The sequence below is a fragment of the Gorilla gorilla genome, chromosome 20, assembly GCF_029281585.2.
Source record: "Gorilla gorilla gorilla isolate KB3781 chromosome 20, NHGRI_mGorGor1-v2.1_pri, whole genome shotgun sequence".
In the NCBI taxonomy this organism is placed as follows: Eukaryota; Metazoa; Chordata; class Mammalia; order Primates; family Hominidae; genus Gorilla; species Gorilla gorilla.
The window spans coordinates 42,541,992-42,556,713 of NC_073244.2; the positions used below are offsets into that span (position 1 = coordinate 42,541,992).

The 14,722-nt window shown below is 45.5% G+C and overlaps 1 non-coding gene across 1 annotated transcript; it reads right to left on the reverse strand.

Annotated features, from left to right (window-relative positions):
* Positions 1–14,040: 14,040 nt before the first annotated feature.
* On the reverse strand, positions 14,041–14,148 carry LOC115931675 (U6 spliceosomal RNA). The gene has a single exon (XR_004068122.1). It is a non-coding gene; the product is annotated as a U6 spliceosomal RNA (small nuclear RNA).
* Positions 14,149–14,722: the final 574 nt, after the last annotated feature.

The following is a 14,722-nucleotide window of genomic DNA, read 5'->3' on the forward strand; positions in this document are numbered from 1 at the left end:
CCAAGGGCATGGACCCCCAGGGTTGGAGGGAGCAACACAGCAGCTCCCAGAAGCACCTGATGTCTTTCCAGGACACTTCTGTCCCTGCGTCTGCTCCAGGCTGTCCTGGCTCACTAGGTCAAGGAAAGGCTGGAAGGGATCTCAAGGGAGGGAAGTCAGCAAAAGGACATGTTCCTCACCTACAGCCACATCTCTCCCTGATGCCCAGTTCTGTACGGGATACTGTCAGAACACACAGGTTTTCACACACAGAGGCCCATAGCTGGACACAGGCACGTGTTCTCTGCCCTGAAAAAAAAAAAAAAAAGGAAGACCCAAATGCTTCCCAGCAAGTTCAGATGTCTTGGGGATCCTGTGGTCCTAGGAGAAACAGAAACAAGGGCAGGGCAGAGTTTCTTATTTAGAACAGAAATCAAGTACTGCTTTGGGAGTTAGCTGTCCAGGGGCCAAGCTGAAACAATACCGGACACTGCAAGTTACTCAGAAGCCCAACCCTCGCCCTGCCATTTGCAACAACATAGATGAACGTTATGTTAAATGAAGTAAGCCAGACATAGAAAGAAAGCACTGGCTGGGAGTGGTGGCTCATGCCTGTAATCCCAGCACTTTGGGAGGTGGAGGCAGGTAGATCACTTGGGGCCAGGAGTTCAAGACCAGCCTGGCCAACGTGGTGAAACCCTGTCTCTACAAAAAATACAAAAATTAGCCCAGCCTGGTGGCATGAACCTGTAATCCCAGCTACTCGGGAGGCTGAGGCAAGAGAATTGCTTGAACCCAGGAGACAGAGGCTGCAGTGAGCCAAGATTGCGCTACTGCACTCCAGCCAGGGCAATAGAGCGAGACTCCATCTCAAAAAAAAAGAAATAAAGAAAGCACTATGTGATGTCACTTACACACGGAGCCTAAAAAGGTCAAATACACAGAGGCAGAGAGTGGAATGCTGGTTACCAGGGGCAGGGAGCTGGGAGAACGCTGGTCTTAGGGTACAAAGTTGCAGCAATGTAGGAGGTGTAAGTCCAGAAATGTAACGTACAGCAGGGAGATTACAGTTACTAGTAGCGTATTGTTTGCTGGAAATTTGCTGAGAGATTTCAGGTGCTCTCACTACACGCCCACACACACACAAAGGGAACTAGGAGAAGAGACATGGATATGTTAATTTGCTTGGCGGGATTAATCATTTCACTAGGTCTATCAGAACATCATGTTGTATGCCTTACATATATACAATGAAAATATTGGGCATATAAATGCCCATAATTACCTGATCAAGGATTCATTTGGGGTCACTTGTGTGCCAGTACTCACATTCTCTGGGCCTGTTCTCCAGTGTGACTGAAGAAAGAATCCGTCTTCCTCACAAGAAGCCTTGGCCTGTGCTTGGGTTTACCACAGTCCCTTCCTCTCTCTAAAGTGTCATCACTGACTCTAGTTGCCTGCCTGTACCCCATTTGCAGAAGGGGTCCCCAAAGTATGCTCTAGTTTCCAAGCCTGTTTGAATTAAAATCTGGCAAAGAACTAAAGATCACGTTACTCCCCTGCTCAAAGGGCTTCCCATCACATTCAATATAAAATCTGAACTCTGTGTGGCCCCAAGAAGCCCGCTGTGACCCGACCCTCTCGTCATTATCCTCATCTGCTCCCATCTCTGCCCAGAGGCTTCACAGAGAGGCCGCCTGTCATCACCTGCCATGCCCCCCATGGCTCCTGTGCCCTCGCCTGTCTTCCTTTCCGTCATGGCTCTGTCATCCCTGACTGGCATTAGCTATGCTTTTATTGACTATCTCTCCACCTGAGAATGAGCGCATGAGGGAAAAAATTTCGTCTGCCCCTTCATCACCACCGTGTCTCCAGCACAACAGCCCTAGGTACTTGGTAGGTAGTCAAGGAATATTTGGAAGATGCCAGGGCTCTCTGTTTTTGTTTTTGTTTTTGTTTTTGCTTTTCTGACAGAGCCTCCCTCTGTCCTCCAGGCTAGAATACAGTGGCGTGATCTCAGCTCACTGCAACCTCCATCTCCCGGGTTCAAGTGATTCTCCTGCCTCAGCCTCCCCAGTAGCTGGGATTACAGGCACCTGCCACCAGGCCCGGCTAATTTTTGTATTTTTAGTAGAGACAGGGTTTCACCATGTTGGCCAGGCCGGTCTCCAACTCCTGACCTCAGGTGATCCACCTGCCTCGGCCTCCCAAAGTGCTGGAATTACAGGAGTGAGCCACCGCGCCAGGCCTAGGGCTCTCTTTTCACTGCTGCATCCCCTGTACTGGGGACAGTCCTGGGCATATAGTAGATGGTCAGTAAATGCTTTTCATCCAGGGACAAGTTGAAAAAGCAATGGGCATGTCAACACCCAGATTTGCATAACCAAAGACTCCTTTGTTTCACTCGTGTCCCAATGGATGAAACAGGAATTTCAGGAGTGAAGGTGAACCTAGGACTCAGGTATCTCTCTCCAGCCCTCCTCAAACCCACAGAATACTGCGGAGGTCACTTTATTTTGTTACGGAACAGAGGTAAGGGATATAATGCTTTAAAATCCCCATAAAGCCTGCTTGTTAATCAATGTCGAATCACTAATGCAATTTATTACATCCTTTGATTCATACATATCCATTTCACAAGACATATTCTATCTATACCAACATTTTACACAAGGATCGAAACAGAGTATTGAGCACAGTTTAACAAAATCTAGGCACTAATTTCTGGAAATAAATTCTACTTATCAAAAGGCATTGTTCCCCTAAGGGAAGCAAACACTATTATCTAAAGAACTGTTTTTTTCATAAAGATAACTTGGAAGAAGCTACCCTGCCTTTGAAGAAAATACCCAGATTCAAGTTACATACACGAAAGACTTGTATTTATCATGATCCAAATTCACAACACTCAAGTGTCAAGGTTGCGTGGTCTCCAGGAATTCTGAGTGGGAGAGATGAATTCACCATCAATAAGGACTAGTATATTGTCCTTGAATATTGCACTTGTGAATTCCATATTGAATAAGATTCTATTTTGCTCCAGAGTTTTGGAGTTATCTGTCATTTTGAAAATTCTTGATCTAAGCTCGGCAGACTTTGGTTAGTTCTATTTGGTTCTATTTGGTTGATTAGCAAATATAACCAACCATCCCTTAAAAGGTGCTGCAGGAGACAACAAAGCTGTGGATCACGGGTTTATAAAAAGAAAATGTTCGGCACTCACAAATAGTTGCACGTCATTTGGCTGGCAGGATGTGGAATGCAAGTCAGACCTTGTAGTTTAACCTCAGGGTTGAGCTGCATGCAGGTTTCTGCATTGGTTCACTAGGAATAATGGATGACTACTGATTATTATTACATATTATCAAATGTATATTATAAAAATTATATCATTAAGTATTATATAAATATAATCACAAAGATGACAATGGCCAACACTTCGTGAGTGCCTTCTCTCTACTGAACAACATGCTAGGCCCCTTACAGGCATATTTCCCTTTTAATGACCACGCCCACAGCAGTGGCACCGTTACTCTTACTTTCAGATGAGGAACGTGGGACAGAGAGAGGCTAGGTTGCTTGCCCAAGGGGATCACTGGTGCAAATGAGGCCCCGGCAGCCAAGGGGAATGAGGTGTGAAGCTACACACAGAGTGAGGGGCCATGGCAAACCCAAGGGCTGAGCTGCGGCTGCCGTGGCCATATCTCCGCATTTCAAGAGAACCGCACATCCTGATTTCAATTTGTAAACATTAAAAACGTGATAGACACAGATGAAACACAGCTCCAGGCCCACAGCCAATCCTCTGGGCACCATTTGGCCAACTCCACACCCTCTTCCTTTGCTCCTGTGCTGTTTTGATGGCTTGTTTTTTCCTCCCCCACGAAGTTGTAGAGTTCTGAGAACAAGGACAGTATCTCACAAAGCTTTCATCTCCTTCCAGGTAACACCAGTGCTGGCTGGGAGTATGTGATGGTATGCTGGGGACAGATGGTACCCCCAACCCCAGGATCCAAATCCTGCCCAGTTTGCCTTCTTGGACACAGAGGCTCATCTGGAGTCTCAGCGTCCATGTCTTGCTACCTCTTACGTAGCAACTGTGCTCTAAACTGAAGAAGCAAAGCCGTGTGACTCAGTGGGCATGGGGGTGCTTGTGACTGGGGGCCAGAGCTGCAGGGTCTGTTTCAGGGGCGGTGGGGCCCTGTCAGCCACATGCTCAGACACCCAGATCTAAACACCTTGCAGTGATTATCCAGGCAACCCTGAGTCTAGAATCTTCCTTCTCCTTGCACATCTTCTTCACTGTACCAATTTGAAGCAATACTGTAAAGTGGTACCAGCTCAGACACACACACCCAGAACATGGAAACTTGTATATACACACTCAGCACATGAGGACATGTGTGCACATACCCAGAACATGGGAGTGTGTATATACACACCCAGAATACGAGAGCTTGTGTGCACACCCAGAACATGGGAACATTTGTAAACACACCCAGAACATGAGGACTCGTGTGTGTACACCCAGAATGTGAGGGTATGTGTGTGCACACCCAGAATATGGGAATGTGTGTATACACACCCAGAACATGAGGACATGTGTGTGTACACCCAGAATATGAGGGTATGTCTGTATACACTCAGAACAGGGGAATATGTGTATTCATACCCAGAATATGAGAACATGTGCGTGCAAACCGAGAACATGAGAACATATGTGTGCACACCCAGAACATGAGAATATGCGTGTGCAAACCAGAACATGAGAACATGTGTGTGCACACATGAGGGGCTGTCTGTTCACACCATGTGATGGCTAATTTTAGGTGTCAGCTCGAAGGTTAAGGGATACCGGGATAGCTGGTATGGTAAAGCATTATTTTGGGTATGTGTGTGAAGTTGTTTCTACAAGAGTTAGGCGTACGAGTCAGGGAGCTGAGTAAGGAAGATCTGCCTTCTCCCAATCAAGGCAGACACCCTCCAATTGGATGAGGGCCCAGATAGAACAAAAAGGCCGAGGCAAGGTCAGTTTGCTCTCCGTCTCTTCTGTGTCTGGAACACCCATCTTCTCCTGACCTTGGACACCAAAACTCCACATTTTCCAGCCTCTGAACTTTGAGACTTTTACCAGTTCCCCTACCCTCTGTTCAAAGGTTTTCAAGCCATGGGCCTGGGACTGAGCTACACCAGCGGCTGCCCTGGCTCTCCAGATTGCAGATAGCATACTGTGGAACTTCTCAGCTGCCATAATAGTGTGAGCCAAGTCCCAGAGTAAATCCCCTCTCGTCTATTTGGCTAGCTATATCTATTTCTATATACATGTATGCCTATATCTCTATATCCTATCAGTTCTGTTTCTCCAGAGAACATACATGCCAGAACATCAGAACATGTGTGTCTACACCAAGAGCAAAAGAATAAAGTTGTTCGGCGCACTCATCATACTTCAAAGACAGGCGTTGTTGGAGAAAATTCAAGATCGTTGGTTTTGCATTTCTCCAGCCCAGCAATGAGGGGATGAGGGAGGTACTAGTCCACTTGGGATAACTAAGAATGGATTGTCACTCTTCATAATCAGGGCTGGCTGATGGGAGGAGGCTTGCTGTGGGGAAATGAGGGCAGTACGGGGAGCGTGGCTGTCAAGTGCCCTACCAGGCTGTGAGCCTCTCAAATGTAGGGGTTGCACAAGAGTGGGCTTAGCTCAGCCAGCATCTACCTGTGAATGATGAAATTGACTTCGAGGCTAGTGATGGGTCTGCAATACTGTGTTCCCATTATTTCTTTATTCTGGTTGGATCTGTCCATTTTGACTCATCAGAGAAAAGCAGGAGATGAACACAGGGCATATTGGGCATTCTGTGTTTGAGTTGGTATCTCAGACCTTGCTAGGCTGCAAAGCACACACCCAGGGACTCAAGGGGACACCCGTAAAGGAGGGCTTCTCTCCCATATGCTGCCACTCCACTGCCGAGGAAGCTCCAGCACTAACCACCACCTCCTGCACACAGTAAGTCCAGGATTTAATGGCTGGGCTTATCTCATGCGACATTCCCAAGGCTCCATTTCTCATTAAGCAATTTTTAAAGAGTTTTATGACCCTGTGAACAATAATTTTTTTTAGTGAAAGCAGACTGAATCGTAAGTGATGGTAATTACACCAAACTAATTGTAGACAAAATTAGTAAGAGGTCAGATCCGTTTAGTTACAAAAGAAAATATATGCTTGGAATACACCTTAAAAGATCTCTGGGAAATTAATTCATCATGGAAATAAAAGGAATCTTCTTAAATCAACAGCGACTCTCTCGTAAAACATTTGCAAGGAATAAGGTTTCCTCTTTAGTTTTGGTTTTGATTTGATGCCCAGGTGCCAGCCTGCACCAGGATTGCAACAGGACCCAGGACCCAGGCGTTTACTTCAGTGCAGGGAGGACCCTGCAGACATTTCCCATGACTAGGGTTCTAACTGAGTCATCTCCTTTAACTTAGCTCACAAGATCCTTCATGGCCTGGGCCCTTCTACTTTTTATTTTTTCTTTCGAGACAGAGTCTTGCTCTATCACCCAAGCTGGAGTGCAGTGGCATGATCTCAGGTCACTGCAACCTCTGCCTCCCGGATTCAAGTGATTCTCCTGCCTCAGCCTCCTGAGTAGCTGGGATTACAGGCATGTGCCACAATGCTCACCTAATTTTTGCATTTTTAGTAGAGACAGGGTTTCACCATGTTGGCCAAGCTGGTCTTGAACTTCTGACCTCATGATCCGCCTGCCTCGGCCTCCCAAAGTACTGGGATTACAGTTGTGAGCCACCGCATCTGGCTGCACTTCTACTCCTTGTAGGTTTATTTCCCACCATACTCTCACTACCTGAGACTACCTCAGTGCCTTTGAGTTAAACAGGATATTCCTCCTGGAACTTTTTTCCTGCTATTTCTCTACCCATCTAAATAATTGCCTCTAGATCTTCAGGTGTCACAGCCCAGTGTTGTGAAGGACAGGGGGATTTCTTGCCTCCCATATGGACTGGGTGTCCCTGCTCTGTCCCTTACAGAACACAGAGATTTCATGCTCACAAGTGCTTTTGCCACTGTGTAAGGCATGAGGATGGATGAGAGTTCAGGGACACATACCTGCTAGGGGTGGGGGACTCAGGACCTGGTGACTGTGGGGCAGACACACACCCGGCAGGCTGGGCAGTCAATACATGCTTATTATAACACTGATTATAAATGCTGATTCAATGAATGAATGGGTCCATTACCTCTAAGTCACTCTTCAGCAGCCACATCTGGCTGTTCCCCTCTCTGCTCAAAGATAAACAGTGCCTACAGGAAGGCACCCTTAGCATATCCTCACCTCTAGTAAATTCCACTGCCGGTGTTTAAAGCGTGGTTTGGACCGCCATTCTGAGCCAAAACGTCAGGGAAATATTCAAATTTAGATATGAACAGGCAAGAGGAGGAGGGGAAGAAAAGGAGGTGGTGAAGAGGTCAGAGGAAGAGGGATGGACGCATGAAAAAAACCAATCCTTACACCCCAGTCTACCTGAGTTGCCCAGCCACTGAAAGGCAGGGATGCCTGAAGACCCTGGCACCAAGGGAAAAAACCTCCAGCAAGTCCTCGTGGGCTCTGGGTAAAGAAAAGAGGCTCCCAGGAGGAAAGCCCAGTCAGAATTCAAGTTTTGGAAGAGACAAGATGGACTCAAAGATTCAGATCCACTCTGAAATCTTTTAGCAGTAGCTTCAGCCAAGTAGCTCTAAGAAAGGCCCTCAGAGATACAAAATCTAAGAAAAATAGTCCTGGCATCTAATTACAACAGTGCAGTTTGCTGCTTTTATCTGTAATTGGACTGTATAGTCTTTCATTCTAATTTACTTTACATCTAAACTGTGATAATCAAGACAAGCAGAACAGAATGGTCTCTAACTGGCTATCCTACTGACACCCGTTAATGCCTAATTATAACAACTAAATTAAAGATGCGACTGTAAAGAGGTGGAATATCAGTTTGAAGCATTTAATTCTGTGAAAAGAAGTCTAGATTTTAAATCCTAAGTAAGAAAATCAATACTATGCCTCATTATATTGGTATTGCTAAACAGATTAATGAAATTAAGTATTCTGTTGTGTTGCTTTTCTTTTTTCCAATGTTCTCCTGATGCAATGATGGTTTGTAATGAAGGACTACTGCAGGGGAGGAAGTTTAAATTGAGAGCCAATTTATACACCGAAATTGGGAGATAGCTAATCTCGTTTATAGAGCAGCGGCTTTCTTTTGATATGGTTGGATTTTTAGATAGGCATCATGGGTCTCGACTTCTGCAGTCTCGTAGAACAAAAATAAATTCAACTCAAGCTAGGCAGTGGTGCTGTCTTTCCTCTTCCTATGAACAGATGTGTCAACGGGGACTGCTGTGACAGTGTCAGCATCTATGAGCACCGGTTTGGGACAAGCATCCCTGAAGCTCTGTGTGCCAGTGGCCTTGTTGTCTATGCCAGGCTAAATGTAGCCACCTTTGAAGGTTTAAGAGACACAGGGAAGCTGGCCAGGTGAATGGAGAATATATGAGGTCCCCAAAGCCATTCGATTGGTTGGAAGGTGGAGGAGAAGCCATGAGAAGCAGCCACATTTCAAGTTGGACACCAAAGCCTGGAAGGAGAAGGACCAAGGTGTGCAGAGAGAAGACGTCCTGTTCCTGGGACCAGGGAGGGCAGCATGCGCAGGGTGATAGCAGCACACTCCCAACTCATCCAGCAACACTCTAAGTTACCTGTTTATTTATTCATTCTTACTATTGCCCATCCTGACTTTTTTTTCTTTTTTTTCTTTTTTCTCTTGAGACAGGGTCTCACTCTGTCACCCAGGCTGGACTCATCATGGCTCACTGCAGCCTCCAACTCCTGGGCTCAAGCCGCCCTCCTCCATCAGCCTCCAGAGTAGCTCGGACTACAGGTGTATGTGATCACTCCTGGCTAATTTATTTTATTTTATTTTTTGTAGAGACAGTGTCTCACTATGCTGCCCCAGCTGGTCTCGAACTTCTGGGCTCAAGCAATTCTCTCTCCTCAGCCTCCAAAAGTGCTGGGACTACAGGCACACACCATCATGCCTGGCTATTGTGTGTGAGTGTATGTACAGATGGGGTCTCACTATGTTGCCTAGGCTAGACTCAAACCTCTGGGCTCAAGCAATCCTCCCGCCTCAACCTCCCAAAGTGCTGGGATTACAAGGGTGAGCCGCCATGCCCGGTCTCATCCTGACTTTGAAGCCTTGGAACTCAACATCAATTATAAGAATCAAAAACCTAAAAAGTGGCAAAGGCTGTGTCAATCACCCTGTGGGACTTCCCCAAATCCCATGCTGCAGAGATTCACCAGTGCAGGTTTTTGAGGAATCCAAAGACCTTGCAGAATAGACTGACCACCTGGAGGAATCTCTAGAAATCACCTAGAAGTGACCTTACTGACCACTGAGTTACTATGAGTGAATGACTTGGGGACTATAGTGTGCCAGGCCTTTTCTGGAGCTGGGGACACAAAAATGAGCCACACTGAGTCCTGGCCCCTTGGAGCTTGCCATTTACAAACCACTGGGTCATGCAGGGGTGAGAGATCCAGCAGGAGAAGGGGAGCACAAAGCCGGGGCCCCGGACAAAGGAGAAAACTTCAGCTTTGGTGAATGTATCCAGAACTTCCCAATTATAAAGTCAAGAACACAGCTGGGTGCAGTGGCTTATGCCTGTAATTCCAACATTTTGGGTGGCTGAAGTGGGAGGATCTCTTGAGGCCAGGAATTCAAGACTGGTCTGCGCAACATGGTGAGACCCTGTCTCCACAAATTTTTTTTTTTTTTTTTTTTTTTTTTTTTTTTTTTTTTTTTGAGACAGAGTCTCGCTCTGTCGCCCAGGCTGGAGTGCAGTGGAGTGATCTCAGCTCACTGCAAGCTCTGCCTCCCAGGTTCACGCCATTCTTCTGCCTCAGCCTCCCAGCAGCTGGGACTACAGGCGCCCGCCACCACGCCCAGCTAATTTTTCGTATTTTTAGAAGAGACAAGGTTTCACAGTGTTAGCCAGGATGGTCTCGATCTCTTGACCCCGTGATCTGCCTGCTTTGGCCTCCCAAAGTGCTGGGATTACAGGCATAAGCCACCACGCCCGGCCTCCACAAAAATTTTAAAAATTAGTTGAGCATGGTGGTCCTAGCTTCTCGAGAGGCTGAGGCAGGAGGATCGCAGGAGCCCAGGAAGTCGAGACTGCAGTGAGCTGTGAGCATGCCATTGCACTGCAGCCCAGACCACAACAGAGCAAGACCCTATTAAAAAAAAAAAAAAAAAAAAGACATTTTAGTTTTACATTCTAAATTAGATCTAAATGGGCATTTTTGGCAATGAGAATTTTTGGCTGTTGAATGTTGCATGTACCACCCTCTCTTTGGATTCCTGTTGTCTTTCCCAATTTCTTAAGCACATGAAGATGTGGACGCATGGGCAGGGGGTGCCCTGGGGACCGTGCATATGGGCTGAGTGATCATTGCAGGCCAGAGAGAGGTTACCAGCCCCCTTGGAAAGGAATGGTGCAGCTCCTGACCCTGCAGGGCCAGACAGGATTCTAATTGCTCCTTTGCTTCTGGGACTCGGAAGACAAACCCTGCCATCTCCCACCAGGCCCGCCTCCCAGCTGCACAAACAAAGCCAAATAAAAACTGCCAGCGGCCGCTGGTCCCCTTGCGACAGATGTGGTGCCTCTGTGCCATCTTGTCTGTTCTTAAGGGTTTGTTTTTATTGCAAACAGACAGATGTGGCTTGTCCCTTCCATCTTGTTTACGATGCTGCAGGAACACCTGTGGAAGAACAGGTCCCTGCAGAAATCCTTGACTTCCGTTCAGATGGCTTGAGACTAAGCCAGCCGGCTGGGCAACCCCATCTGCTAAGGATTCCAGGTTCCTCTGCCCAGGGAAACCTGAAGAATCACCCACAGGATAATCCCAGACACAGGAGTGTCACCACACCTGTGTGCACCTTATGTTAACAATGTGTACACCTTCATTCAAACATGTGCAGAGGACCTACGCTGTGTGCGCTGCCTGGCCCTGCAGTCTGCACTGACCGACTTGTGGTTCAGCCCAGCTTCTCACTGCAAAGGCTGCTTTCTTTGCCTGACCGGTGTCCACTTAGCTATAGAATTCACTGCATTGAGAACCCACAGCCCTGACCCACGAGTGAGGGCCATGAGGCTTATGAGGATTGCCTTATTGATTCTCCCGGTTTCAGACAAAGTGGCTCATGACCTGGTGTGGAACAGACCTGTGTCGCTAGGGTGAATTCTATGCCTAGGTGCAGAGGGAAGGGGAAATGCTTGCCCAGAGCCCAGGCTTGGGGGATATCCTCTGCTCTCAGCCAAGCTCTGTACACCTTCTTAGAATTCTGCGGCTCCAGCCACACCACTATAGATCGCTTGCCTGGCACTTACTTTATTTCATTAGCACAGATGATGGGAGAGCAGTGACACAACTTGTAACTTTGTGCAACAACTGCCTCTTTGTCTTAACCTTATGTTTTCATGCCACAGCTTTTGCTGTGTAACAAACCACCCCCAAAACTCAGCAGCTTAAAAACAGCCACTATTTAGTTAGCTCACGACTCTGTGGGTGGGCTGAGTGGTTCAGGCAGCCTCAGCTAATCATTGCTAGGCTCACTCAGGCATCCAAGATCAGCCGGTGAGTGGGCTGGTGGCTAGAAGAACTCAGATGCCCTCAGTCATACAACTGGCAGCTGGCAGGCCGTTGGCCAGGGTGACAAGGGTAATGGGGCCACATACCTCTCACCAAGCAACAGCTTAACCCTGGCTTCTCCACATGGTGACCACAACAAGAGAGTGAAATAGAATGTGCACATGCTTTTCAAGTCTGCCTGTGGTATGTTTTCAACTGCCCCATTGGCTAAAGCAGGTCCCAAGGCCAAGCTCAGAGTCAGTGTGGGAGCTTGATGATGCTAAGAGCTTGGAGAGCTTAGACACCAGCAGGAGGGATAATTTGCCTCCAGTTTTGCAATCCACCACAGGATTTTTTAAAAAGAAATGTCTTATTCATTTTCTAGCCTCTTCCATGGAATGTTTCCATCATTTATCTTCAATGTTTAGTGTTTATAAATGAGGAAGAAGTTCAGTTTTGTTTCCCTAATTAATTCACAAGTATTTAGAATGTATCTTTAAATTGTAATTGGGTTAAATTTTCTGCCTAAGATTTTCCTTTTTTTCTACTTCTACTATATTGGGGTCATGGAATTTGAAATTAGTCCTATTCTTTAGGATTTTTAAAGCTATGTGCGTGGGTGTCTGGGTGTGGAATTCTCATTATCCCATGGATATTTGAAGACTGTTCAGTTTTATTGTTTGATATAACTATATAGACGCAGATATATGTAGATTTATATTTAGATAGGGAATCAACCTTGTCTGTAATGTTTTTAAATTTTATCTATGTTTATTATCTGCCTGATCCGTTACGTTCTGAGAGGAGAATGTCACATTATTGTCATATAGTTTTTGTTTGTTGTTGTTGTTTTTATTGTTTTTTGAGATGGATCCTGTCACCCAGGCTGGAGTGCAGTGCCACGATCTTAGCTCACTGCAACCTCTGCCTCCTGGGTTCAAGTGATTCTCCTGCCTCAGCCTCCTGAGTAGCTGGGATTACAGGTTCCCACCATCACGCCAGGCTAATTTTTTTGTATTTTTGTAGAGACAGGGTTTTGCCATGTTTGCCAGGCTGGTCTCAAACTCCTGACCTCAGGTGATCCACCGGCCTTGGTCTCCCAAAGTGCTAGGATTACAGGCTTCAGCCACCGTGCCCGGCCTGTCATGTTGTTTTACTTGATATATTTTTGTGCCACATTGCACAAGGAAGTAGGAGTTCATTAATTATATAGGAATTATGTTGATTCTTATATATTCTTGGTTAAGTAAATTTCTTATCAGTATAAAACAATTGTCAGGGCACAGTGGCTCACACATATAATCCCAGTTCTTTGGGAGGCCAAGATGGGAAGATCAGTTAAGGCTAGGAGTTCGAGACCAGCCTGAGCTACATAGTGGGACCCCACCCTGACAAAGAATTTAAAAATTAGCCAGGCGTAGTAGAGCATGCCTGTAGTCCTAGCTACTTGGGAGGCTGAGACAGGAGGATAGCTTCAGCCCAGGAGTTCAAAGTTACAGTCAGCTATGATCAAGCCACTGCATTCCAGCCTGGGCAATACAGAAATATCCTCTTAAAAATAATAATTAAAAAACTCACTTTATCTTCCTTATTCCTGATTTCACAGAATTCCCTATCATACTGTAATGAGCCAAAAATTAATAAATCCACAATAGTGAGCATGCTCATTAACTAGCTCATTCATATGGTGAGTAGAATTCTACATTATGCTCTTCTTGGAGTGAAATGTGTTAATGTATTTTGAAATTATAAAAATGCTGATCTTGGCCGGGCATGGTGGTTCATGCCAGTAATCCCAGCACTTTGGGAGGCTGAGGTGGGAAGATCACTTGAGCCCAGGAGTTTGAGACCAGCCTGGGAAACACAGTGAGATTCCCCCATCTCTATAATCAAGAAAAATAAATAAATGAATAAATAAATAGTAAGTAATAAAAATGCTCATCTCACTTAAAAATTACAATGTTTATTGAGATAATTACAGATTCACATTTAGTTGGAAGGAATAATACAGAATGATCATAGATCATATACACTCTTTTCCTAGTTTCCCCCAATGATAGCATCTTAAAAACCACAGTATAATTTCACAACCTCATACTGACATTGATACAACTCAGCACCCTCATTCAGATGTCTCCAGTTTTACGTACGCTCATTGGTGTGTGTGTGTGTGTGTGTGTGTGTGTGTGTGTGTAGTTCTGTACAACTTAATCCCATGTGTAGTTCTGTACAACTTAATCCCATGTGTAGGTTCATGTATTAATATTTACAACCACAGTCAAGATACAGAACACCACTTGGTGAAAACACTGTCCTTCATCCACTGAATGGGTTTTAAGCCTTTGTAAAAAAAAATATGGATCACTTCGTGAATTTGCATATTATCTTTGTGTAGAGGCCATGTTAATCTTCTTTGTATTATTCCAAACTTTTATTATATGCACTACCAAACTGAGGCCTGCTCATACTTTTTGACTTACCAATGCCACTTGTGTAAATAAGTTTCTGAAGATGAAGTTATATTCTCCAGGCTGTTTAATGCAGTAATACTTATAACAGCAAATAAAAGAGGAAAGAGGCATGTCCAAAAATAGTAGATAGAAAAAACGTATTTGTTATCTATTGCTGTGTAACAAATTATTCCAAAGTGTAATGACTCAATAATTCCAAAGTGTAATTCCAAAGTGTAATGATTTATTATATCACAATGTATGTGATATCTGGGTGTTGCTCTTCTGGGATCTCTAAATGGGGCCTCTCACAAGACTGCTCTCAGGTGGCAGCTGAGGCTGGGGTTTTCTCTGAAGGTTCAACTGAAGAAGAATCTACATCCAAGCTCATTTATATGGTTGTTGGTAGGATTCAGTTCCAAAGGTCTCAGTTACTCTCTGGCTGTTTTAAGAGTCTTCCTTCCGTTTATTGCTATGTGGGCCTCTCCACATTGCAGCTTACATTGTCATAACGAGCGAGACAGAGAGTGCAAGAGACTGCTAGCAGTGTTTCATAATCTAATCATAGAAGTGATTTCCCAT